Raw genomic sequence first — 27,584 nt, forward strand, 5'->3', positions numbered from 1 at the left:
TATAAATACACACATATACTTATTGTCTCCCCATTAGAATATAAGCTCCATGAAAGTAGTTTTTCTTTCTTTCTTTCTTTTTTTGAAAACCCAATATTTAGGACAGGGACTGAAACAACATAACAGATACCTAAGAAATAGACAGAGTCTAGTTAGATGGTGTTTTATAACACTACCTGAAGAACATGAAAGCCTTAAGAATTTTTTGATGAGACTTTGCCTTATCAGTGTTACAACTTGCTGCTGCAAGTTTCAGGAGTGAGATTTAAATTCAGGTCTTCCTGACTCCAAACTCTAAACTTTTTTATTATACCATACATGTCTCCATTCAAAGTTATTCTTTTTTGCACATGTTTAACATATATTGAATTACTTGCTGTCTACAGGAGGGGGTGGAGGGAAGGGAGAGAAAAAATTTGGACCACAAAGTTTTGCAAGGATGAATGTTGAAAATTATCCATGCATATATTTTGAAAATAAAAAAAATAGTTTAACTAAAAAAAAGTTATTCTTTTTATTTCTTTGGTCTTGACCTGTGATTTCACTGGTGTAATGAATTCCCAGTGATGAGATTACAACTGTCAATGCAAATTAGTATCTGTTCTGTAAATTACTGTCTTTCAGAGTGGCTTAACACTGTGACTTTTCACACATCAAGTATATGTCAGAGACATTATTTGAACACTGGCCTCCCTGACTCCAATTCTCTTTGTAGGCACTATAAAATACTGCCTTTCCTATCATAAAATATTGATGCTAAAAAAAAATAATGTTTTTTTTTTCATGTTTGTTTTTTGAAGGAGAAGACTCTTCTTCTTACAAATTCTGTACCAGGTTATTGTCAATCTTCTGTGTCTATAAAAGATAATGGTAATGTAATGCTGGAGAAACTGAGGCAAGATAGAGATTAAAGAGTTTTAATATTTTATTTGAAAGGGAGAGATTGTTCTGGGAGCATGCCTCCAGGGCCAATGTCCAAAGCACCCAGCAGCTACTGTGTGCTTCCCATGAAGTATATATGCATGTGACTCCAAGTACCAGGGGGTAGACTGAGGTAGGAGTGGAGTCAGAGCACTGAGAGCTGGAATGGACTATCAATCTGGTTCTGACAGGATCAGTGGAGGCACTAGACATTCTGATAAATAGGGAAGGTCTGAGGTCATGATGTCTAAGATAGAAGGTTTTTCTCCTTATCTGGATTAAACATTCACAGTTTATAACCTTAGAGTAGCTAGCCTCAAGTTATATCAGTATTAATGGTTGGGAGGGGGGATGTTGCAACCAGGCAGAACAATTCAGGGAAATTGAGGTAGAACAATTAGAGAAACTGAGGTAGAATAATCAAAGGAAACTGTGGCACAACAGTAAAAAGTCAAAACTATGATGGATAATCCAGCTCCTATATTAACCAGCTTCCTGGATTGAGGCTAATGTTTTACCTTCTTTGAAACCTTGTTTCCTCCTCTGGAAAACCAGAAAAAATATTTTAAATTAAACAAAGTAAATTATAAATTAAATTAAATAAGCTAAGAAGTTTCTATCCTGCTTCTGAACTTTACAACCTGTTTTGTACCCATGCTTCCTGTCACTATTATGAGGGAAATGATGGCGTGCCCTTTTCCTAGCATGTGTTTGGGAATATAATGAAAGGAAGGCCCAATTAAGTATCTCAGAGTTCTGGGTTCCTACCAGAGAGCTCCCTAAATGAAGATGGCTCTGCTGGGGGCCAAATCATTGTTTTGGCTTCTGCTTCATCAACATCAACGCTACATAAGAAGCGTGGAAGGTTGGGAGACAGAGGCCCCATTTAGTTTTAGTGCCTGAAGTTAGTGAAAAGTGTTTCATCCCACAGGCTTGGGCCAACTCAGAGGCTTCTTGCTCAGCTACTTCTTATCCCTGGGGAAAAAATTTGTCTTCCTCTCTTCTCCATTACTGCTTGATCTTACCCCTTAGGAATATGAGATCTTAAAGATGGTGATCAGGTCAGCTTCCCAGGGGCACTTCCTTCCTCCTCATTTGGATTGTGTTGGGGGAAAAAAGGAGGGGCAATAAGCCGTTGAGTAGGCCTGTTTCCAGCTGCCATAGATCTTCTTTCTCAAAGGCAGAACAGAAAATGGAAACAAGAAATTCCTTTGTTTTACCCTCACATTATCTCCCTTAAAGTCTTCCCCCTCCCCCTGTTTTTCAAGTTCATATTATAAAATCATTTATAATTATAAAGAAACTTAGATATCATCTCAGGTTCACTACTATAACCATCATTCATCACAAACACATACACACACACACACACACACACACACACACACACATCCTTGACATGGCTCAATGTTAATACCACAGTTTGTATACATTTCAGAAATAAAACAAAAAAGTCTTTGACTTTAAATCTCTGCACAAGATCTGGCAAAAAAACAAAAACAAAAGAACAAGAACAAGCTAGCATCTATGTAGAGCTTTAAGTTTTGCAAATCTCTTTACGAATATCATCATATTTCCTCTATACAATAAGTCTGGGGAATATGTACTATTATTTTCATTCCCATTTTACAAATAAGAAAACTAAAGCAAAAAGAATTTAAGTGCCTTTCCCAGTATGTCAAAACTACTAAACATTTGTCATTGAATTTGCACTTAACCTTCCTGACTCCACATATGATGCTTTCTCTACTCTGTCAACCAACTGTCTATAACATGGACACCATGATTTCTCCTCATCTTAAACTCAAAAGTAAAGTATATAATTTAAAACTGAAGGAAACCTTTCAGATTACCCAGAATGAGCTTCTCCTATTACAGATGGGGAAACTAAGGCCCAAGTTAATAAAGTATTTTTCTCAAGGACACACACATAGTGTATCCACATATCCAGTGGCCTTGCCATTGTGTCAAGATTCTAAGGTTTGACATGAGTTGCAAAAAACAATGTATTTTACAAAATATTCCCAAAGGCTCCCATATATTTTGTAGCTCTACAATCTTTCTGGGTTTTTATTTGATTTGAAAACTACTAATATATCTTGAATTTACCTAAATTCATTGTTATTGTTTGTATTTTGCTTGTTTATTGGTTTGTTTTTGTTGGGAGAATTTTTTTTCTTTGTTTGTTTGTTTGTTTTCCCTTATATATTGCACTTATTTATCAGTCTTTTGGGGCCTTCACCATGATATGGAAAAAGAACAGGAGTCAGGAAAATAATATTTTAGCCATAGCTCTACCAATGATCTGCTCATGAGCTGGAACAAGCCACATCATCTACATCATTTTTAGGACATTCATAGAATTAGAATATGTGACCTTGAAACTTATTTGCAAATTGAAGGAGCATTGGTTCCTTCTTGAACAAATTCAGCTAACTTCACTATGCTTTGTCTATTCATCTGTAGAATGAGGGTATATTACTTATAGCACCTTGAAAATGTCATCATATTTCTCTGGGTCTCAGACTCATCATTTGGAAAATAAAATAGAATAACAATTCACTTTTCCTTAGATTTAAGAAATATGAAACTCTTTTCTGACAACCTTATCAGGCAGGTGGTGAATGTATTATTGTGCCCATTTAAAAGATGGACTATCTGAGTAGTTGGTAGATAGTAAACAAAATAACTTCCATTAGCCCTAACTCTGTATATCTATGATATTTGATTTCTAATCAAGACTTCATTCTGCAATCATGTTCCCATATCAATAAATTTATTGTAACCATATGTTTCAGGGCAGGAAGCAAAACTGTGAGCAAATCATGGCATCAGACTTTAAGTACACATAGTTTCTTATTATTAAGTTTTCAAAAAATCTTTTTTTAAGGCTGTAAATTTTGAAATCATCTTTGGAAAAAGCAAGTGTAAGTTTGGATTTTTTAAAAGCAAGTCAATTTCAAAATCAAATTTGCTTTATAAATCTTTTTATTCTTATGTCTTTCATCATGGCTGAGCAGAGGAGCAAAATCATGGGATGTGTGTTTTTTAGACCAGAAGGATGACTAAAAGTTATGGAATTATAAATCCCATGGTTTCCTAAACCTTTATGACACCAAAGCATTTTAAAAGTACTTCCTTAATAATCTGCTCAAAGCACCTACTCTCTTATCAACCACCTCACCTATTAAATTAGTGGTGCTTTTTAATCTCTTCATTGTCAACTTTTTAGACACAGCCTGAAAAGCATAAATACACATCTATTTCCTGGGGTACAATTTGTTGAGTTTCAAGGAATAGTAAATCATCACATAGCAGGATTTTGAATAAGTGCATGATTCATATGCACAAAGTTATGATTTTTAATTGACACCATTCTGTTGGCAATCTAAATCATGGGCAACTTTCTTCTTAGTGCTGTTTTGGAAATTGCCTTAGAAGGAGAAGGAGAAAACCTTACAATAGTAAGTATTTGCTGAGATAACATTATTGGACCATAAACCTGTGTGGCCAGGATTACTGTCAAGATCAAATGAGCTAATAAGTATAAAGAGCTTTGTAAGACAAAGTTGTATAGAAATGCTACCTATTTATTAATATTATTAGTGGTAGTGGTATTTTTCCTGTCTTACTTAAAGATCTAGCTGAAATTTTATCTTCTATAGGAGATATTTTGAACTGCCCCCCAACCCAGTTGTTGATACATTTCCTTTGAAATTACCTCCATTCCTTTCTTCTTTCCCTCCTTCTTTCCTTCCTTCCTTCCTTCCTACCTTCCTTCCTACCTTCCTTCTTTCCTTCCTTCCTTCCTACCTTCCTTCCTTCTTTCCTTCCTTTCTTCCTTCTTTCTTTCTTTCTTTCTTTCTTTCTTTCTTTCTTTCTTTCTTTCTTTCTTTCTTTCTTTCTTTCCTTCCTTCCTTCCTTCCTTCCTTCCTTCTTTCTTTCCTTCTTTCTTTCTTTTTTCTTATCATCTCCTCTATTAGAATTTAAGCTCAATGGGAAAAAAGAATATGATTTTCTCTTCATGTATCCCCAGTGCTAAGCATAGTCTGGTACATAGTAAGTACTTAATAAATTATTCTTGCCATACTAACTTATGCCCTCATTCTCTACCTGAAGTTATAAATTGTTCAGGTGAACAATTCAGTAATATGCAGAGAGATGATTCTTACATATTTCAAAACATAATTTTAATTTCAACCAAGTAGCAGTTACTCCACCAGAAGCTCCTTCAGAACAAGTTGCTTCCCATTGCCCCCAACTTCTAGTGACTAGTCTTTGTTAATGAGTCTTCTCAGAAGATAGACATATAACCCATCATCATCTTGAAGCCTTTCTTAACTGACAGAACTTGTCTTCTGCTGATTATGTAACTACCATGATGAAGAATTGAAAAAGAATAAGAGTGAATGAAACATTTCTTGGAAAATGACAAAATTACCTGACAAAGCAGAATTATAGACACAGTGAGGATCTCTTCAGAAAGTAGCACTGAGTTTTGTAGATGGAAAATAAAGTCAGTTTGGTTTGTGAGGGAGGTTATGAGAGCAGATTTCATTGTTTTCCTTCCCTTCAAAGGAGTGGCCTCTAATCACTAGTTTTAGAACCTCAATAAATGCTATGTAACAAACCTATGTTAGAGCTCCCATGAATAGGAAGATTTGTGTTCTGAATTTCTGGACTTAGAAGATTTCTTACATGTTACACTTATTATGACTTTAAAACATCATAGTATTTAGACTAACATTTCTCAACCCTGACCATCCTTAAGTTTCTTTTTTCTTTCAAGGATATTACTATTATTTCAATCATTCCCCTTTGTAACCAAAGTAGTATTCTGAAGTCTTTTCTCTCTCTCCCATGCCCAAAATCAATCAGTCTCTTATTTGGACAGTTTTTATTAAATGCTCACCTTGTACCATTTAGCCTTCTAAGTGCTAAGGATACAAGGAAAGGTAGAAAGAGTTTTTGCTTTTAAAGTGACTATCTTGATAATTCCTTGAGGGCAAATCTTTTTTAATTTTTATTGTTAGTACACAGTAGATACTTATTAAATGAATTTTGATTGATCATTGTGACTTTAGTGATCATCTAGTCCCATATTCTCATTTTACAGATGAAGAAACTGAGATTTGAGCTAAGACATAGAGTCTAGGCAGCAATCAAGTTAAATCCTTCCAATATTCTCCTTGAAACAACTTTAAACACAGTTCTCAATCATAGTTCCAGGGTGAAGGGGAACATTTGTGCTTAGTCATCAAGTAGCAGGAACCTTGGTTACAGTTCCAGGACCAAGAAAAACATTGGCACATACAGGTCAGGGGGCAGAAGGAGATGTGGTTACAAGTCCAAGATTAAGAAGAGCAGGAACACTACCATTTTGGTTACAGAAGAGCAGGGGCAATCCCTGAGTAAAGAGTAAAATCTAGGCCAGGAGAATAGTAACCACACATCTTAACTTGGAAGCTCCAAAAACACACTGATCCCCGTATCTGAAAATAGCTCTGAAAATAATAACACAAAAAAGCTTAAAGCTTGAGATTGTTCCCCTTCCCTCCCTCCAGGTAAACAGAGGCCAACTTTAACATAAAATTTAAAGTCAAGTAAAGGACTGGGGAAATAAGAGTAGAAGGAGAAGAAGAAGAAAAAAGAGGAGGAATAGGAGAAGAAGGAAGAGACGCAGGAAAAGAAAAGGAGGAGGAGAAGGAAGAGGAGGAGGAGGAAAAGGAGGAGGAGGAAAAGGAGGAAAAGGAAGAGGAGAGAAGAAGGAGGAGGAAAAGGAGAAAAAAGAGAAAGAATCTGAGGATGAGAAGAATAAAAAGCTACCATGGTGACAGGGAAGACCAAGACACAAACTCAGAAGATAATAAAATAAAAACAGCTAAAAGTAAAACTCCAAGAAAAATGTTAATCAGGCCCAAGCCCAACAAGAATGCTTGGAAGGACTAAAGAAAGATATTAATGGTAAAGGGGAAAACTTAAGAGTGATGCAAGAAAATCATGAAGAGAATTAACAGCATGGTATAAAAAAGCACAAAAATACTGAAGGAAATAACAAATTTAAAAATTATATATAATTGGCTCAAAAAATTTACTGTAGAAGAGAACTTAAAAAGAATAAAGGCCTCATTTTTCAAGTGTATGTGAACTAAGTCAAAAATATAAAATCAAGAGTCACTCCCAAATACATAAATCATCAAAGTTTATTAACAGTTGTTAGAAGTTGTTAGAAGATATGCTTATAGAAAGGCAATTTGAAAGAACTCTGAAATACCACCTTAAAACTGTCAGAAATGACAAATGCTGAAGGGTATGGAAAAATAGGTACACTAACAAACTATTGTCACAGCTGAGAACTATTTCAGCTACTCTGGAGAACAATACAGAACTATAACCAAATGGCTACAAAACTGTGCTTCCCCTTAGCCTCATAATATTGGTTAAAATGGGTGTATCCCAAATAGATCAAAAAAAAAAAAAAAAAAAGGAAAAAGATCTTTATGTACAGTTAAACATGCTTTTTATGCTTCACAGATACTGAAAGGATTTTTTTGTTGTTTTTATGTCACATTTTGGCAATTCTCACAATCTCTCAAACATTTTTTCATTATTATCTGTGATTAGTTACATTAGTTACCTGTGATTATAATTATTTTGGAGTATCACAAACAGTGCCCTCATCAGATGGCAACTTAATTTATAAATATATATGGTGACTACTCCACCAACTAGTTATTCCCCCATGTCTTTCACTCTCCTCAGACCTTAAGAATATTGAAGAATATTGTATAAACCTAATTGATAAAGCAGCAGCAGGGTTAGAAAAAATTGGCTCCTATTTTGAAAGAAGTTCTAATGCTGTTAAACAGCATTATATATATGCTAGAGCAAAATCTTTCATGAAAGCAAGAGTCAACCAATGCAGCAAGCTTCAGTGACATCTTATTTTGAGAAATTGCCATAACCAATCTTCAATAACCATCACCCTAATCATTCATCAACATTGAAATAAAACCCTCTACCTGCAAAAGGCCTCTACTGAAGGCTTTGATAACAGCTATCTTTTTTTAGCCATTAAATATTTTAATTAGGATATGTACATTTTTAGACATAATACAATTGCATACTTAATAAGCTATAGTATAGTATAATCATAACTTTTATATGTTCTGGGAACCAAAAAAAAATGCAGATTCACTTTATTAGAATATTTGCTCTCTTGTGGTAGTCCAAAATGGAACCTACATATCTCCAAGCTACATCTGTACAAAAAAAAAAAAAATTATAGCATTTTTTTGGGGAATGGCAAAGACTTGGAAATTGAGGGGATGTTCATTTGGGGAATGACTGGACAAATTATGGTCTATGTACTCTTCTGGTATTAAAAAAAGACAAAAAGAGATAGTGTCAAAAAAAAAAAAAAACACTCAAGACTTATATGAAGTGATGCAAAGTGGGATGAAAAGAACTGACAGATAATTTTGACCATTGTAACAGTAACGTTGCAATGATGATCAGCTGGGAAAGACCTGAATATTTTGATCAATACAACGATTCAAGAGAATTCCAAAGAATTCATAATGAAAAAAAGATTATCCCATCTACAAAGAATTAATGGTCTTGGAATGCAAATTCAAATATAATTATCTTTCTTTGCTTTGTTTTTTTTTCTTTATTATATGACTAACACAGAAATCTATTTTGTATGATTCCACATGTATAACTAATATATTCCTTGTCTTCTCAAACTTAAAATTTGGAACTCAAAATTTTAAAAGAACAGAATGTAAAAAATAAATACTTTTTAAAAGAAAGAAAAGGATTCCTGGAGAAAAATCAGTTTGCTTGTAGTCATAAATTCAAAAATGGTACATGTTGGGGAAATATTTAATATGGAGCTATTGTATTCTATACTATTTTTATGGGTAAACTAGCCAAAAAAAAAAAAAAAAGAAAAAAACCCATTCCTCATTTTGTCTCATTTTCTATCAAATAAAATAGTGTGCCTTAAGTGTTCTGCAAACCTTAAAACACTATGTGATTGCTAACTATCATTTTCATTCTATCTATATTCTGTCATTTTCACAATTCCTAATAAAAATCTTTAAATGAAACATAGTAAAGTTGTGACTTGTCTGCAGTTACATAGGTAGCACCATGCATATCCAATTAAAAATGTAGCATATTTTCCATTTTGCCCTGAGTGTTATTTCTATAGAATTTACCTGTTCTGTGAAAACAGGACATGTTTTACACTATACTCAAATAATTATAACAGTATATGATTGTGATAGAAAACCACTGTTATAAGAAATATTAGAAAAACATGACTAGATTTGCATGAAATAATGAAAAGTAAAATGAGCAGACCCAAGAGAGTATTGTATAAAGTCACAGTGATTTTGTGTTATAAATAAATTTGAGCAAATATGTCAATTTGGCTCTTATATCCAAATCAACTACAAAAGACCAATAAAGGAAGATATTATTTGCATCCAGAGAAAAAATTGATAAATAAAATTATGTATAGAATGATTTTATACACACACACACACACACACACACACACATACAAATATAAACATACATAATTGTGTGATAGCCAATCTCTAGGATGGGTGGACAGAGGGAAAAGAAAAAAATATGAAATTTATACAATAACTTTATTACATATTTAAAATGAATACCAAATGATACATAATAGATTTGCAGTTTTAAAATGCAATTATTTTTTCAAACAAATATTTATCTTATTCCATAAATTAAATATTAAATTAAAATAATAACCATAACCAATTTTTAAAGTACTTTAAAATATACAAAGCACTTTCTTCATTTCAACGCTATTAAATGAAGGTAGTACAATATAATTATTCTTATTTTACAGAAGAGTAAACTCCATTTTGGAGATGGTAACTTGCCAAGGTCATACAATTAGTATCTGAATTCTAATTCTAAACTAGCTTTCCTGGGTAAAATAAAAGGCCAGCATTCTCTCTACTTTATCTCACTGATCCTTGAAACAACTTTCCATTTAGCTTAAGATCAAACTATGCTAACTAGTAATTTTTTAATCCTTTTTCCAATTTTTAATTCTATTTTTAAATTTTTTTAACTTTTATTTTCAATCCTTTTTATTCTTCTATTGACCTTCTATGCCCCATTCCCCAATATTTCTGTTTTCACACTCCTGTGAGTGTATGTCTCTCTCTCTCTGTCTGTCTCTGTCTCTCTATTCCATTCTTTGTCTTTTTATCTCTGTCTTATCTCTGTGTCTCTTTATCTCTCTCTCTCTCTCTCTCTCTCTCTCTCTGTGTGTGTGTGTGTGTGTGTGTGTGTGTGTGTGTGTGTGAAAAAAGGCCATTGTTTCTATGAAACCAACATTCAACCAGACTAGACTGGCTCCACTTCTGAGGTTCAAGCAGAGATGATGCAAAGCCTCCCATCTTGATCCTATCTAGAGTAATATTTCCTTCAATCCTTTGTGAGAGACTGTGAGGGAAGATAACATAAATGTAGACTTTTCTTCCATTTGAATCCAGCTTACTTCAATTGTATATTTAAAATTATTTATCAACTAATGAGTACATTTGGAAATAGTAACTTTCTCAGACAACTCATTTTAAGGAGGAGAACATTAACCTCTAGAAGTCATAGGGAAGTCAGAAAGGCAATTAGGATAATGCAAATACAAATGGCAACAATTTCAATTCTATCCCCTACTTCCTACATGACTATGGATAAGTTATTTCCAACCTCTAACTCTCAATTGCCTCCTCTATATAATGGAGAGGTTGAACTAGATAACATCCAAGCTCTATTCAACTTAAATTCTAGGAAAGAGGAAATGTGAAAATTACTGTGACCTTGAAGATCTTGATTTGAGTCTGCCACATTCTACTTGTTTAACCAGGGAACATTCAGTCTTATAGGAATTAGTATATTTGTTTGTTTGTTTTTCATTTACTATCTGAAAGGTTTGGTTCCTAAGGTTCATGTCAATCCTAACATTTTCTGAGATTAAGTTAACTCCAACTCCAAGGTGCCCAGAAACCCTAAAATACTTTGATTCAATTCAGTCTATTAAGTTACTATCAATGATTTGGGGCTAGTTTTTAGCCACCTATTTTACAATCTCCCCTTTTATTTTATCTTTCCCAATGTCAAATCCAACTCTTGGCTCTCATTTCAAACTCTCTTTGTCTGTCTCTGTCTCTGTCTGTTTCTCTCTGTGTGTTTCTGTCTCTGTCTGTCTCTACCTTACCCTGTTTCTCTATCTCTGTCTCTGTCTCTCTGTTCCTGTATCTTTCTCTTTCTCTGTCTCTGTCTTTTCATCTCTGTCTGTGTGTGTGTGTATCAGTCTCTCTGCATGTGCTCTCTCTTTGCTCCCCCCTCTCTGCCTCTGCCTGCCTCTCTCTCTCTCTCTCTCTCTCTCTCTCTCTCTCTCTCTCTCTCTCTCTCTCTCTTTCTCTCTCTCTCTCGATCTCTCTCTCTCTCTCTCTCTATCCCTCTCTATCCCTCTCCTTCCCCCGCCTGTTTCTCATTGTTTTGGGCTTTCAGATACAACTGTTGTTGGCTGTTAAACTTTTTTCTTCCCTTCCCAAAATATGTAGATGTTAAAAAGAGTAAAAAGGAATTGGAAAATATACAACACAATTTAAATATGTCCTATTAAAAAAGCCCACATCTCTCTGTGATGTTGCAAGCAGCAGCTCCACTATCATCAGAATATAAATCAATTTGTAGCAGCTGTGAACTGCTATTTAAGTCCAGGGCATGGGGCCAGAGTCATGTTAACGAAAAGAAATTTTGTGTTCTAAGTCCCCAGTTCTCCATTCAGAGGCTCATGGGGTTTCAAATCTTCCTTTCAGCCCACAAGCAGAGAGACTAGGTACTGTGTTTTCTGATATACAGATCTTCATTTGGTTTCCAGATCATTAAAAGAAGACATTCAGCTATTAATCCTCCCCCTTCCCCTTTATAATGTTTTCAAAGGTATACTACCAAAGGAAGACACTTATTTCACACACCTTGTGCTACTTGTCATATTTTTGATCTGTATTTTAATTATTGGAGTTTAATAAAACATAACATCCTGGATGGGAAAATTGTCCTGCATATCTCCCATGCTGCCACCTCCCCATTCTCTAACTTCATACTTCGAAGGAGAAGATAATGAAAAAATTTAATTAAACAATAATTAAAGTATTTTTAAATGCTGACAATGTCCCTGTATTTTTGCTATTGTCTTTCTTTGAGGATTTGTATTACTAATAATACCCTGAAAACAAGAAGTAGTGCAAAAGAAATCATTAGTAAGAACATAGGATCATAAGAATTTTGAATTCAAAAAGGTCTTTTTAGATTAGTTGAGAAAATGAGGCATAGAAAGATGCATTGACTTGTCAAAGATAGACAAAACATAGAAAAATATGAAACAGAATTCAGGCCTTCTAATATCAAATTCAGTGATCTTTCTAACATACTATGATTTACATGATGGGAAGTGGGGGAGGCATAATAAGTAAATTATGAAATGAGAATGAAGGATAATAAGTGAATGGAATAAGTTTTGCCTAGGTATCTATGAATCCATAAGTCAACTAACAAGCATGTGTTAAGTCCCTTCAATATACTATGCTCTGTGTTGGATCCTGGAAATACAATGCTTCCCATGATATTTTGTTCTTATGGAAGTAAATAAAATAATACACAGAATAAAATTGTACAGACTGAGAGTAAGGAGGAACTTTGAGTTTGGGGAAGTGTGAAATATTAAATACCAGAAGATGATTTCTTTTTTTTTTTTTTAATTTAATAGCCTTTTATTTACAGGATATATGCATGGGTAACTTTACAGCATTAACAATTGCCAAACCTCTTGTTCCATTTTTTCACCTCTTACCCCCCACCCCCTCCCCAGATGGCAGGATGACCAGTAGATGCTAAGTACATTAAAATATAAATTACATACACAATAAGTATACATGACCAAAATGTTATTTTGCTGTACAAAAAGAATCAGACTCTGAAATATTGTACAATTAGCTTGTGAAGGAAATCAAAAATGCAGGTGTGCATAAATATAGGGATTAGAATTCAATGTAATGGTTTTAGTCATCTCCCAGAGTTCTTTTTCTGGGCATAGCTGGTTCAGTTCATTACTGCTCCATTGGAAATGATTTGGTTGATCTCGTTGCTGAGGATGGCCTGGTCCATCAGAACTGGTCATCATATAGTATTGTTGTTGAAGTATATAATGATCTCCTGGTCCTGCTCATTTCACTCAGCATCCAGTTCAGTTAAGTCCTCAGGCCTTTCTGAAATCATCCTGTTGGTCATTTCTTACAGAACAGTAATATTCCATAATATTCATATACCACAATTTATTCAGCCATTCTCCAACTGATGGACATCCATTCAGTTTCAGTTTTTAGCCACTACAAAAGGGCTGCCACAAACATTCGTGCACATACAGGTCCCTTTCCCTTCTTTATAATCTCTTTGGGATATAAGCCCAGTAGTAACACTGCTGGATCAAAAGGTATGCACAGTTTGATAACTTTTTTAAGCATAGTTCCAAACTACTCTCCAAAATGGTTGGATTCGTTCACAACTCCACCAACAATGCATCAATGTCCCAGTTTTCCCGCATGCCCTCCAACAATCATCATTATTTTTTCCTGTCATCTTAGCCAATCTGATAGGTGTGTAGTGGTATCTTAGAGTTGTCTTAATTTGCATGTCTCTGATTAATAATGACTTGGAGCATCTTTTCATATGACTAGAAATAGTTTCAATTTCTTCATCTGAGAATTGTCTGTTCATATCCTTTGACCATTTTTCAATTGGAGAATGGCTTGATTTTTTATAAATTAGAGTTAATTCTCTATATATTTTGGAAATGAGACCTTTATCAGAACCTTTGACTGTAAAAATATTTTCCCAGTTTATTGCTTCCCTTCTAATCTTGTCTGCATTAGTTTTGTTTGTCAAAAACTTTTCAGTTTTGGTATAATCGAAATTTTCTATTTTGTGATCAGTAATGATCTCTAGTTCTTCTTTGGCCATAAAGACCTTCCCCTTCCACAGGTCTGAGAGGTAAACTATCCTGTGTTCCTCTAATTTATTAATAATTTCATTCTTTATGCCTAGGTCATGAACCCATTTTGACCTTATCTTGGTGTAGGGTGTTAAGTATGGATCAATGCCTAGTTTCTGCCATATTAATTTCCAATTTTCCCAGCAATTTTTATCAAACAGTAAATTCTTATCCCAAAAGCTGGGATCTTTGGGTTTGTCAAAGACTAGGTTGCTATATTTGTTGACTGTTTTATCCCATGAACCTAACCTATTCCACTGATCAACTAATCTATTCCTAAGCCAATACCAAATAGTTTTGGTAAGTGCTGCTCTATAATATAATTTTAGATCTGGTACAGCTAAGCCACCTTCATTTGATTTTTTTTTTCATTAATTCCCTTGAAATTCTTGACCTTTTGTTTTTCCATATGAATTTTGTTGTTATTTTTTCTAGGTCATTAAAATAGTTTTTTGGGACTCTGATTGGTACAGCGCTAAATAAATAGATTAGTTTAGGTAATATTGTCATCTTTATTATATTTACTCGCCCTATCCAAGAGCATTTAATATTTTTCCAATTGGTTAGATCAGACTTAATTTGTGTGAAAAGTGGTCTGTAATTTTGCTCATAAAGTTTCTGATTTTCCCTTGGCAGATAGATTCCTAAATATTTTATATTATCAGTAGTTACTTTAAATGGAATTTCTCTTTGTAACTCTGACTGTTGGATTTTGTTAGTGATATATAAGAATGCTGATGACTTATGCGGGTTTACTTTATAACCAGCAACTTTGCTAAATTTGTAGATTATTTCTAATAACTTTTTACTAGAATCTCTGGGGTTCTCTAAGTATACCATCATGTCATCAGCAAAGAGTGATAATTTGGTTTCCTCATTGCCTATTCTAATTCCTTTAATCTCTTTCTCAGCTCTTATTGCTAAAGCTAGCATTTCTAATACAATATTAAATAGTAACGGTGATAGTGGGCAAACTTGTTCCACTCCAGATCTTATTGGGAATGGTTGCAGTTTGTCTCCATTACATATGATGCTTACTGATGGTTTTAAATAGACGCTGCTGATTATTTTAAGGAAAAGTCCATTTATTCCTATACTCTCAAGTGTTTTTAATAGGAATGGATGTTGGATATTATCAAATGCTTTTTCTGAATCTATTGAGATGATCATATGGTTTTTGTTAATTTGCTTATTAACATGGCCAATTATATTGATAGTTTTCCTAATATTGAACCAGCCCTGCATTCCTGGTATAAATCCTACTTGATCATAGTGTATTATCTTGGAGATGATTTTCTGTAGTCTTTTTGCTAATATCTTATTTAAGATTCTAGCATCAATATTCATTAGGGAGATTGGTCTATAATTTTCTTTCTCTGTTTTCAGCCTACCTGGTTTAGGTATCAGTACCATGTGTGTGTCATAGAAGGAATTTGGTAGGACTCCTTCATTCCCTATTTTATCAAATAATTTATATAGCATTGGGGCCAATTGTTCTTTAAAAGTTTGGTAAAATTCACATGTAAATCCATCTGGTCCTGGGGATTTTTCTTAGGGAGTTGTTTAATTGCCTGTTCTATTTCTTTTTCTGAAATGGGACTATTCAAGCAATTTACTTCCTTCTCTGTTAGTCTGGGAAGTCTATATTTTTGGAGGTAGTCATCCATTTCACTTAGGTTATCAAATTTATTGGCATAAAGTTGAGCAAAATAACTCCTTATTATTTCTCTAATTTCCTCTTCATTGGTGGAAAGTTCTCCCTTTTCATTTTTAAGACTACTAATTTCATTTTCCTCCCTCCTTTTCTAATCAGATTTACCAAAAGGCTTATCTATTTTATTGGCTTTTCATAGAACCAACTCTTACTTTTATTAATTAGTTCAATAGTTTTTTACTTTCAATATTTTTAATTTCTCCTTTTTAATTTTAAATTTCCAATTTAGTATTTGATTGGGGTTTTAATTTGGTCTTTTTAGTTTTTTAGTTGCAAGCCCAATTCATTAATCTTTTCTTTCTCTGTTTTATTCAAGTAAGCCTCTAAGGATATAAAATTCCCTCTTATTACTGCTTTGGCTGCATCCCACAAATTTTGGTATGACTTCTCATCATTGTCATTATCTTGAGTGAAATTATTAATTGTATCTATAATTTGCTGCTTCACCCAATCATTCTTTAAGATGAGACTGTTTAATTTCCAATTACTTTTTGGTCTATTTACCCTAACTTTTTGTTGAATGTAGTTTTATTGCATCATGATCTGAAAAGAAAGCATTTACTATTTCTGCTTTCTTGCATTTAATTTTGAGGTCTTTATGTCCTAATATATGGTCAATTTTTGAATAGGTTACATGAACTGCTGAGAAGAAAGTATATTCCTTTCTATCTCCATTCAATTTTCTCCATAGATCTAACATACCTAATTTTTCTAATATTCTATTTACTTCTTTAATTTCTTTCTTATTTGTTTTGTGGTTTGATTTGTCTAATTCTGAGAGTGCAAGGTTGAGATCTCCCACTATTACAGTTTTGTTGTCTATTTCTTCTTGCAACTCTCTTAACTTCTCCTTTAGGAAGTTGGATGCCATACCACTTGGTGCATATATGTTTAATATTGATATTGCTTCGTTGTTTATGCTACCCTTTAGCAGGATGTAGTTTCCTTCCTTATCTCTTTTAATTAGATCAATTTTTGCTTTTGCTTGATCTGAGATAAGGATGGCTACCCTGATTTTTGACTTCACCTGAAGCATAATAGATTTTGCTCCAGCCTTTTACCTTTACTCTATATGTATCTCCCTGCTTTAAATGTGTTTCTTGTAAACAACATATTGTAGGGTTCTGACTTTTGATCCAGTCTGCTATCTGCCTCCTCTTTATGGGGGAGCTCATCCCATTCACATTTACGGTTAGAATTACTAAATCTGTATTTCCTACTGTCCTAATAACCCCAGATTATGCTTTACTTATTCTTGCCTCCCCCAACCCTCTTTCCCCCTTATAAACTTATGTACTCCTCTTGTATCACGATGCTTACCCTCTTTATAATCCCTCCCTCCCCCCCTTTGAGTCTTTTCCCCTTCCTTCCCTTATTACTCTTTTTCTTTTCCCTTTTCCTCTCCCCCGTTTTTAATGAGGCGAGAGAGAATTTTCTCTAAAACAAATGTCAATTATTTTTTCTTTGAGCCAACTCTGATGAGAGTAAGATTCACACAATGTTCCTCCCCCTCTCTAAATTCCCTCAGATATGATAAGTTTCCTTAGCCTCTTTGTGGGATGTGGTTTCCCTCTTTTTATCCCTCCTTCCCACCTTATTCTGCCATCATCCCTTTTCCATATCTACTTCCCTTTTTATATTATATCAGTACAATCAAATTATACATGTATTCTTTTTGTATATCCACAACAGAAATAAAATTCTCAAGAGTTATTTTTACCTTTTCTGCATCTCTTGAGTTCTATGGTTGGAGATCAAATTTTTTGTGTAGTTCTGGTTTTTTCTTCAGAAACAAATGGAATTCATTTGTTTCATTAAATGTCCATCTTCTTCCCTGGAAGAAAATGCTCAGCTTAGCTGGGTAATTTATTCTTGGCTGCATCCCAAGTTCTTGTGCCTTTTCGGAATATCATATTCCAGGCCCTTCTTTCCTTTAATGTGGAGGCAGCCAGATCTTGGGTGATCCTTATTGTGGCACCTCGGTATTTAAATGGGTTTTTTTTGGCTGCTTGTAAAATTTTTTCCTTAATCTGATAGTTCTGAAATTTGGCCACAATATTCCTTGGGGTTTTTATTTTAGGGTTTCTTTCAGGTGTTCAATGAATTCTTTCAATGCCTATTTTACCTTCTGATTCCATTACATCTGGGCAGTTCTCTTTGATGATTTCTTGTAAAATAGTATCTAGCCTCTTTTTTTCATTATAGTTTTCAGAAAGTCCAATAATCCTCAAATTATCTCTCCTAGATCTATTTTCCAAGTCTGTGGTTTTTGCAAGTAGATAATTCATGGTTTTTTCCTGTTTGTCATTTTTTTGTTTTTGCTTGACTGATTCTTGCTGTCTCAATGAATCATTAGTTTCTATTTGTTCAGTTCTAATTTTTAAAGAATTATTTTCTTCATTAGCTTTTGTTACTTCTTTCTGTATATGTCCAATTGAGTTTTTAAATGTATTGTTTTGGTCTGTGGAATTTTTTTCCATTTCACTAATTTTTTTTTTTAGTGAATTATTTTCCTTTTCCAATTCACAGATCCTACTTTCTTGCGAGTTCTTTGTCTTTTCCAATTCACAAATCCTACTTTCTAGTGAATTCTTTATTTTTTCCAATTCACCAATTTTGTTTCCCTGCACTTCCTGGGAATTTTTTAACTTTTCCAATTCGTTATTTCAGGAAGTTGTTGCTCTCTTGTAAGGCTTCTCTTTCCTTTCCCCATTTATCTTCTAACTCTCTTTTGAGACTTTTAATGGTCTCTTCTATGAGAGCATCATGTAAAGGAGGACAGTCTGATGCATTTTTGCTGTTTGAGGTCTCTTCAGGTTTGCTGACCTGCTCTTTTTCTGCATAGAAGCTGTCGATTGTTCTTTTCATCTTTTTATTCATGTTTTAAAGCCTTTAGGGTATGTCTCCTAGGCAAGGGGGTTACCAGCTTCCTCTGCAGAGCAGGGAGAGATGTAAACCGATTTCCGGCTCTGAGGTATGGGAGTGCTCTGAGTGAGAGTTTTCCCTTCCCCCAACAGGAAGTGGATTCAGCACTGGCCGAGCTATCGAAGTGCCCAGTAGGGCTGTGTGGGTTAGCGATTGCCCTCGGCTAGAGACTAAGGGGTGAAAGTGTCACTGCCCCAGGCCGGAGCCTCTTGTGGGACTGTGAGTATTAGCAGCTGACTGCAGACCCCCGATTCTACCGAACTCTGCCCCGAGTTCTGCCTGATGCAAATCGGCCCTGGGAAAGCTCTATGGCCCCAAGCCGAGCCCCCCACTGTGCAGATTGGAGGCTAACCCGGGCTGTGTCCTCCTGCCGTGCAGGATCACAACTGCCCCAAGGAAAAGCCCCGTACTGCGGGTTGGGGCTGCGTGCTTGTGCTGAGATCTGTGCTTTCACTTTCGGTTTGAGACTCTCCTCGGAACCTAATTTCTCTCCCAGTCTGCGCTGATCTCCCCCCTGGCCCCGGAACCAACCTTTTTTGGCGAGACTGCAGATTTTCTTCGGCTGGTGAGTTGTTCTACTTCTTATCTTTACGAATTGTAGCAGTCAAGACTATTTTTGAGGCTCGATATAATATTGATAAAGAGGGTAAGAGAAGAGCTTAGAAAGTCGCATGTGTCTTCTCCGCCATCTTGGCTCCGCCCCCAGAAGATGATTTCTAATGGATCAATGACATCCCCTTTGGAGAGTTTCTAGGGAACCTGGGCACATAGTTTACAAAATGAAAACATGTGGTGATATTATGAATTGCCCCATTGAAAGAAAGAACCCAACCTAGGGAATCAAAATACATTTACATATTGAATAAGATAAAAGCAGGAGATCAAAAAGATATCTAAAGGCAAGACTACTTACCCTATTTCTACAGGGAATCTTCTTCACTATACAGCTCATTATTGATGCCATTACAGACAATGTTTCAGTCAACCTATTTTCAAATGGGTTATTCATGGTATGGTAGAAAGACTACCAGAGCTGGAACCAGAGGATCTGGGTTTGATTATAAGCTCTACCCATCTAGAATTTTGGAAAATTCATTCTCTATGGAGCCTAATATCATTATATATAAGAAGCTACATTATATATAAGAAGTTACATTAGATAACTACTCTAAACCTAAGATTTCCATTAGTTGATAACTCTATAGATTGACTCGTGGGATTATCATGAAATGGCATGTGTAAGAATACAAAGAATAAAGTATGGTCTCTTCTCCAAATAATATCTAATAGTCAAGACCCAGTTTAAGTGCCATCTACTCAATAATTCATTTCTTGTCTTTTCAACAGACATTGACTTGACCACCCTTCATTGATCTTCTATGTTCCTTCACTGTAACACTCATTATTGGTTCCACATACTTTTTCATTTCATAATTTTGCTTAATTTCTCCTTTGAGTTTCCTCTAGTAAGTTCATTTTCTGTATAAGTCTTCCTTTCCAAACTAGATTGAAACTCCTTGATGGCAAATGAGATACCATGTTGGTAAAATACACAATCTTTAAGTTGCTGGAACAGAACTCAAATACCATTTAGTTCATCTAGTTCCCTCCCTCACGGTGGTCATCTATCCCTTGCTTGAAAACCTCTAGTGAGAAGAAACCTAGTATATCTCAAGGCAGACCACTTTAATTTTAGTTAGATACAATTGTTATTTTTTTCTTTATATCAAGTCTTAATATCTCTCTTTCATCTTTGAATTACTGATCAAATTTTTCCCCTCTGGAATAAAAGATTAAACCTCATTATATTTTCACATGACAATCATTTAAGCATTGATTGTTATTATTAAAAATATTTGAAAATAGCTGTCACATTTCTAATTTATCGTCTTTTCTTCAAGCTAAATATCCCCAATTCCTTCAACTCATCCTCTTATGATCATAAAATTTCATCACACTAAGCACCCTAGAATCTTTCTAAATGATCAATATTGTTGCTAAAATTAGATGTCCAGAAATGCATACAGTAGTACCCTATGTAGTCTGACCCATATCAGTACTGTGGACAGTACTCCCTATCAGATTCCCCATTTTCTGTTCTAGCCTCTAATTAGCACTAATGTTAGCTTTTGGGGTAGTCATATGGCATTTTCATCTCTCATGAATTTAAAATTGACTTGACCTTCAGATCCCCTACAAATGAAATATTATTGAATTACCTCCCAAAAAATTCTCTGTATTTAGACAAAAAAGAAAACAAAAGTATATAACATGGAACCTTACCATCTCTTTAACCCTATTTCCTCTTTTGAGAGAGATAGGAATTAAGGTTTAGAAGGTGATTTTTTCAAAGACTGTTCAAATGAGGAAACCTTATAGAACATCAGAGATAGAAGTGTCCTAAGAATACAGATCATAGATTAAAAAGCCTGGAAATGACTTTGGAACAGAAAACACTAATGCTCAAAGGCACTTTAACAATTTAGTGCACTCCCTAAATTTTATAAAGAAAAAATGAAATTAAAGAAAAAATATATATATATATAGGTTGAACATCAGGGACATTTTTCAAAGCAAGAGCAGAAGCTACATTACTGAGTAATAAAAGAAAAGGTTAAGTATGCCAGGGATTTTCAATTTTGCCAGGATGAAGGAATAGACTAAATCTCATCATATTTCAAGTCTCTTCCCACCACTGTATTCACTAGCTCTTTGTAGCTCCTATAGTTTTCTTACACTTAAAAGTTAGCCTTTTCCAAATATATGCAAGTTCACTTATGTGCAATGAATGAAAGAAAAGAAAATTGAATCCTTTGCCTAAAAATTTCTTTTTATTGGTAATAAGAATAACTGCTTGGCTGGATATGTACTGGTTGAAAACATTTTGCCTCAGATTTGTTGTAAAGATTTCAACACCAACTGCATAATCTATCAGATGGGAAATATAAGGAAGCTTTGTAAATCAGCCAGCATTTGAAAGTTGGAAAGAACTTTGATTAAACAAAGAGAAATTTTACAATAATTTCCTACATTTTCAACTGTAATGCTATAGTCTATTTGTTGTTGTTGTTGTTGTTGTTGTTGTTTTTAAATGCATTCAGTACAATCCTGATCCTTGTCTTCAGTTGCTGCCTTTCCTGCTAAGTTGTTTGGACCTTGACCTTGGAAAAATATCCACAATTTTGACTAATTGTTTTCATTTCAGATTGATTGTAAGAACTTCTGATAAAATTCTCAGAAAGAGAAAATTAAATAGCTATTTATGTAATGTTTCTTCAGGGCTTTAAAGCAAATCTCCATGATCACTTGGCTTTCTAGTCAACTTGAAGGACTTGGCCGAGGAAAGATAGTGTGTATGGTACAATAAAATAACAATAATGCTTTCCTGGGATATTAACAATTTTTGGTTAAAGCCAAAGGTAAACACCTGTCCATGTGTGCATGAAAATTGGACTCTACTTGATGAGGTTACTTTTGAAGAGTGAGAGAACAAAGATAATCATTGTCTTTCCCAGCTATAATATCTAGTTACACCACTCTAATATGATGGAAAATATTTAAGTTCAAATTGGCAGATACATATTCCTGACTAATTGAAGAAAATAAGGTCAAACTATAGTTTAAATACTTTAGTATAAGTACTTTATCTCATTTTTTAAAAATTATCCTAATTAAAGTTGGAATGGACCTTATATATCATCAATGCCAAATCTTGTATATAAGACAATTGAGACTCTTAGCAGTTAAATGATTTGCCCATGGTCTAATAGATAGGATGAGTAGTACTAGATTTCAAACCCAGCTGCTCAGAATTCAAATATAGACTCTGCATGTTATCACTTTGTATGCATTCCACCTTTTTATTTCTTTTTTAATTTTATTGATTTGTTATTGCATCATCTTCATTTCCTAGCTTATTCTTTCTCCCTCTCCAAGTAGTATCCCTTATAACAAAGAAGAAAAGAGAAGGAAAAAGTTAGTTCAGGAAAATAAACCAACACATTAATTCATTCTGACAGCATCTGCAATGTTTGGTACCCATGGTTCTGCTTGCCTGCAATGTTTGTCTTTTTCCTTTTATGGGCTCTGAAGAATCTTTTTCTTGTCTTTCTTTATGTTTTCCAGTAAAGAAATTTAAACTGTTGTTACAGGACATAAAGCCTTTAAAAATAATTTCCTGTGAGTTGATTCCTCCATAAAATATTTACTCCAAAATCTCATCTTGATGTGTATGTGACCCTGAATTGTCTAAAACTGTCTGACAAGAAAATGCAAGCTTTGGTGGGGATGTTATATCAAACTGGAGAAGCTTCAATTATAGGTCTGATGACAAACTAGGTAGCTTTTGGGCAGAGATCAGCCTCATAGAATGGCCACAAAGGGGTAGAAGTTGAGACTTCAACAACACTCAAAGGCCATTTATTAAGTCTTAGAAAGGTTCCCAGCAGAGGGAGTACCTATTATCAATAATTCACACTCTGGAACTACTTTAACCCATTGTCAGTGAATTCCCTAGTAGTTTGATGAGTACAAACACTTTGAATACAAACTACTTTGAAATACCTTCCTCCTTCATCTGCAGCAAATAAACTAAACACTATTCCAGAAAATACTATAAAGATCAAACCATTTAATCAGTGTGGGAACTCCCTCCACTGCTGGAAATCACATCTCATCTGTAATTTATATTCTTATGAATTGTCCTTACACTCCAAGAGGTTAAGAGTTTGCCAATAGTGACATAACTAGTCAGTGTCAAAGGTTAGATTTGAACCCAAGCTTTCCAATTCCAGTGCTCTATCTACTTTGCTATTGTAAATGCCTCTGCATCTTATTTATGTTTTCTTCTCATGGTGGCCAATCAACTTTATTCCATCCCAATCAGTTTCAGGCCTTTGTGATTATAAGCAACTCACTGATTCTTTCTGAAAGCAAACAGGAATCCAGACATAAGTTATTTGAAGAATAATATGCTTAGAAACCCAATTTAAGATTAGCCGAATTTAACTTACCAAATGGCAATGAATTTTTTTAAAAATTCATTTTCTATATGATCCTGAGCATGAAAATGAGTGGAGCAGCAAGTTTCTTAAACTCCTTGGACCTTAGCCTCCTCATACATAAAATGGGTTGGTTAATAGAATTAATGATCCTTAAAGACTACTCTGACTCTAAATCACATGATTAGAAAAAATATTGGTTGGTGACCTTGTGATTATTTTAAAATTTGCCTTAAGAAAGAATGAGGAAGCATATGAGTGGTTAATAGGAGAGACAATAGAAAAGCAAATATGTGATATAAATTCTAATGAAACCAATTAGTGGTGCTAGTGTTTTTCCATCCAGTATATTTGACATAAAGCCTCAATATCCATCTCTCCATGGCCATCTAGTGAGGTTGATCTTTGAACAAAAGCTGTAACTGCTACATATATGTGTGTGTGTGTGTGTGTGTGTGTGTATGTGTGTGTGTGTGTGTGTGTGTAGTATATATATAGGCAAATTTTTCCAAAGTCACTTCACAATACTACACAGTCTTCTTTGAGTATCTATAGCTAACATGATTCATTTCCTGATAATGAGCAATCTAAACTTAGTCGAGTTGCTTCTCAGACAATAGACATAGACTTCATTAGTGGGGCCAAATATGAGACTTTTTCAAGTTGGTGAAGCTTGCCAGTAATTATAATCTATTACTATAACTTCTGAGAACAAATGTTAACCTCCATGTCTCAGAAAGTATGAGTGGGATATTAGTGAAAAAATTGTTATGATGAGCATAAAGTAACAATTTTTTCTCATCTTTCTCAGCACTTAAGGTAAGTTAGAATAAATTATATCAGTATTTTCAAAGGTATTGATTTTGTTTTCTGGTAGAAAACTAATAAATATGCCTCTAAAGAAGAAAAGATACTGATCACTCATTCACAAGACCAAAAGAAGTTATATTTGTGGGAAAGTAATTAGAAATAAAAGAAAATCTCTGAATTAGAATCTTGTGAGAAAAGATAAGATGAAAATAATATATTAGAACAAAAAGCAGAACACACATGAATAAAAATGATTTTTTAGTCATTTTGACTCCATTAGATCATTACATATAGTAGGCAGTCAATAAATGTTAGGCAGAATTTTGATTATTCTTACATGACTCTAAAATTTGTCCTAGATCTACCTGGAGTAAAAATAAGAAACATGGTTGAGAGTGTCCCATAGTGATAAAGAAAATCTCAAGGTACAATAAGGATCAGGTAATTTGAAAGGGTATAATATATATAATCATAAAATCTTAGTTTGTGAGGGACCAACAATGAAAAGCAGATCATTTAAAGCAATATCATTATAACAGAAGTAGCAAGTCCAAGGCAAATACAGATCTTTGGCAAGAGACTTGTTCAGAGGTATGAATGAGAGTATTTTAAAAGACATCAATAAAATTTAAGGAATTGAATATTAACAGACATGACTCTTGAGTTCAGAGAAAGCAGGTGGACAATAGAAGCTCAGCTTGAGCAAAGAAATTTCACACACAATTTGTCCCTCTCAATGAGGTGAGCATACCTGCATGCTTTTGAGTCAAGGCAGGTGATATTAACCCCACTCCTATTATTCCAAATGAACTTCAGCTGTGGACAGCTCCCAGCAGGAACAATGTTTCCTCTATGGAAAACAGGTGGGTCTCTACCCATATGGTAATCCCCTCTGAGAATCTAGTCTCCACTTATTTTGGCTCTAAACTTTTATAAAGCATTTTAATAGCCTGGGCCATGGTTTCTATTTATAAGAGACTCAAAGAAATTAGGAATAATAAAACATCATGTTATCCTTGATAGCTTATGTCCTGTTTGATAATGTCAATAAAAATAGCTATTATTGTTTCAAACTTGAAATAAAACACATCGTAATCTAGGTACTATGGACCTATGTCAACACTCCTAATTCAGGTGGAAGATACAATTATACTTTTCTGTGACTTTTTTTCTCTTAACTTGCCACTATGTTAGGAAGCACTATATTTTGATCAAACCCTTCTTCCTAAAAAGCCACTGTATCATGATCTAGTCATACCATTCCCTTCTTTCTATGCTCTTACATTTTGGGAATGGAAGTATCAACTAAGTTCTTCATCCTATAATTATCACCTGAAACATGGAAGACTTGAAGAAATAGAAAAGAAAGAAGAGTTGGAACAGATATTAGGAATTTTCCATTGCAAATTATCTTCACTAACCGGCTGTCTGGGAACCACTCCAACCTGATGTTAGGTTCTCTTTGATAACGTGGTGTTTCTAAGCAACATTCCTAGGCAGTCCAATGCATATGAGTGGTCAGCTAGCACTCTGTGACTTCAACAAATGCATTTCTTTTATTAGAAATGGATCCAAAGTGAAATTTCTTTAATATGTGTGTGTATATTTCAAGGAGCTTTTAAAAGATATAACCAAAAAAGGATGTAAATTCAGGATTCTTCTTTATACTATTTGCCATGTATCCTACATCTTTGAGCAAACACAATAATAAACTATTATTTCCTTTTAAACAGATGGGTAGTCACTTAACACGCAATAAAGACGTCAAATGTTTACATTTCATTTCAATAGCACATAAAACATTGGTTAAATATGAGACCGGTGGTGATTCACACCATTCTTTTATTGGGCTCTATGTAAGAAAATTCCTAGCTATTTCTCTCATTACTCCTTTTATTCATTCTATGTTCCAACCAAATGTGATGATGAGCTATCCCCAGGAGCTGAAATTTCATTTCCTGGCTCCATGCATTAATATAGTCTGCCCTCTGTATTTAAAACATTTTCCCTTCTCACCTTGATTTTTCAAGATCTTTATCTTTGAGGTTCATCTCTATCATTACCTCCATAAAGCTTTTCTTAATATCCACTAAATGAATGAGCTATTGTTTTCAAATAGCCCAAGAGCATTTTGTCTCTTTTCTCCCAACATTATAATACTTACATATTATTTTTGTTGAATATATAATGCTGCATTCCCCCCTCCACTCCCATAAAATATAAGGTCATGGCAGGGAGAGAAAGAAAGAAGACAGAAACAGAGAAATAGAAATTTTAAAGCTTTCTTTGTATACTATGTACACTTAATTTCTTTCCCCAGTTCCTAATACAGTACTTCCATAGAGTGCTTAATAAATGGGAATCAAGTTAAGTGCTTAATAAATGGGAATCAAGTTAAATTTCATTGAAATGAACTGAAATTAATTGAGTTGAACTGGGTCAACTTTTCTTATATGAGGTGTAAATGCACTAAACACTTTAGTATTTGCCTTGATATTTTTTGAATAAGACTCATTCAAGGTCTACAATACATAAAGGAGTACTAGAAAATAACTCCCTATAACACCATTATGGGCAGTCAGGAGAACTAGAAGCTAGAAATTGTCCTTTAAATATAAGTGGAAGGAACTAGGAATGTTTAGCCTGAAAAAGTGAAAATTTAGGGACACATTATCACCATCTTAAAGTGATTATTTCAAGGGCTTTACCATGGAATGATTAAACTTTTTTCTACTTGACCCAGAAGACCAGATAGGTGTCCTAAAACAATCTCTCTTTCCTTTAGAAAATAGCAATATATAGACAGAAATAAATGTGTGTATTTCCTATTCTTGAAATACCCTCCCTTTGTCTCTCCACTGTTATATATAATTCCTATTTGGACTTTAAAGGCTAATTCATGTGGAACCTCATTCCAAAAGCTTTCTTTGGTCATTAATGACCTTCCTACACAGACCTCACATAGTGCCTTGTTTTTATAACTCTCTAATGCACTTTTTGGTAACATTATCTGTAACAGCTATCTGTGTTTGTATCTTTAGAAGTCACATAGAGCAATGGTTAGAATTCTAGGACTGAAGTCAGAGATTTGAAAGCTCTATTTGTTATTCAA

Source organism: Sarcophilus harrisii, chromosome 2 (assembly GCF_902635505.1).
Source record: "Sarcophilus harrisii chromosome 2, mSarHar1.11, whole genome shotgun sequence".
NCBI lineage: Eukaryota > Metazoa > Chordata > Mammalia > Dasyuromorphia > Dasyuridae > Sarcophilus > Sarcophilus harrisii.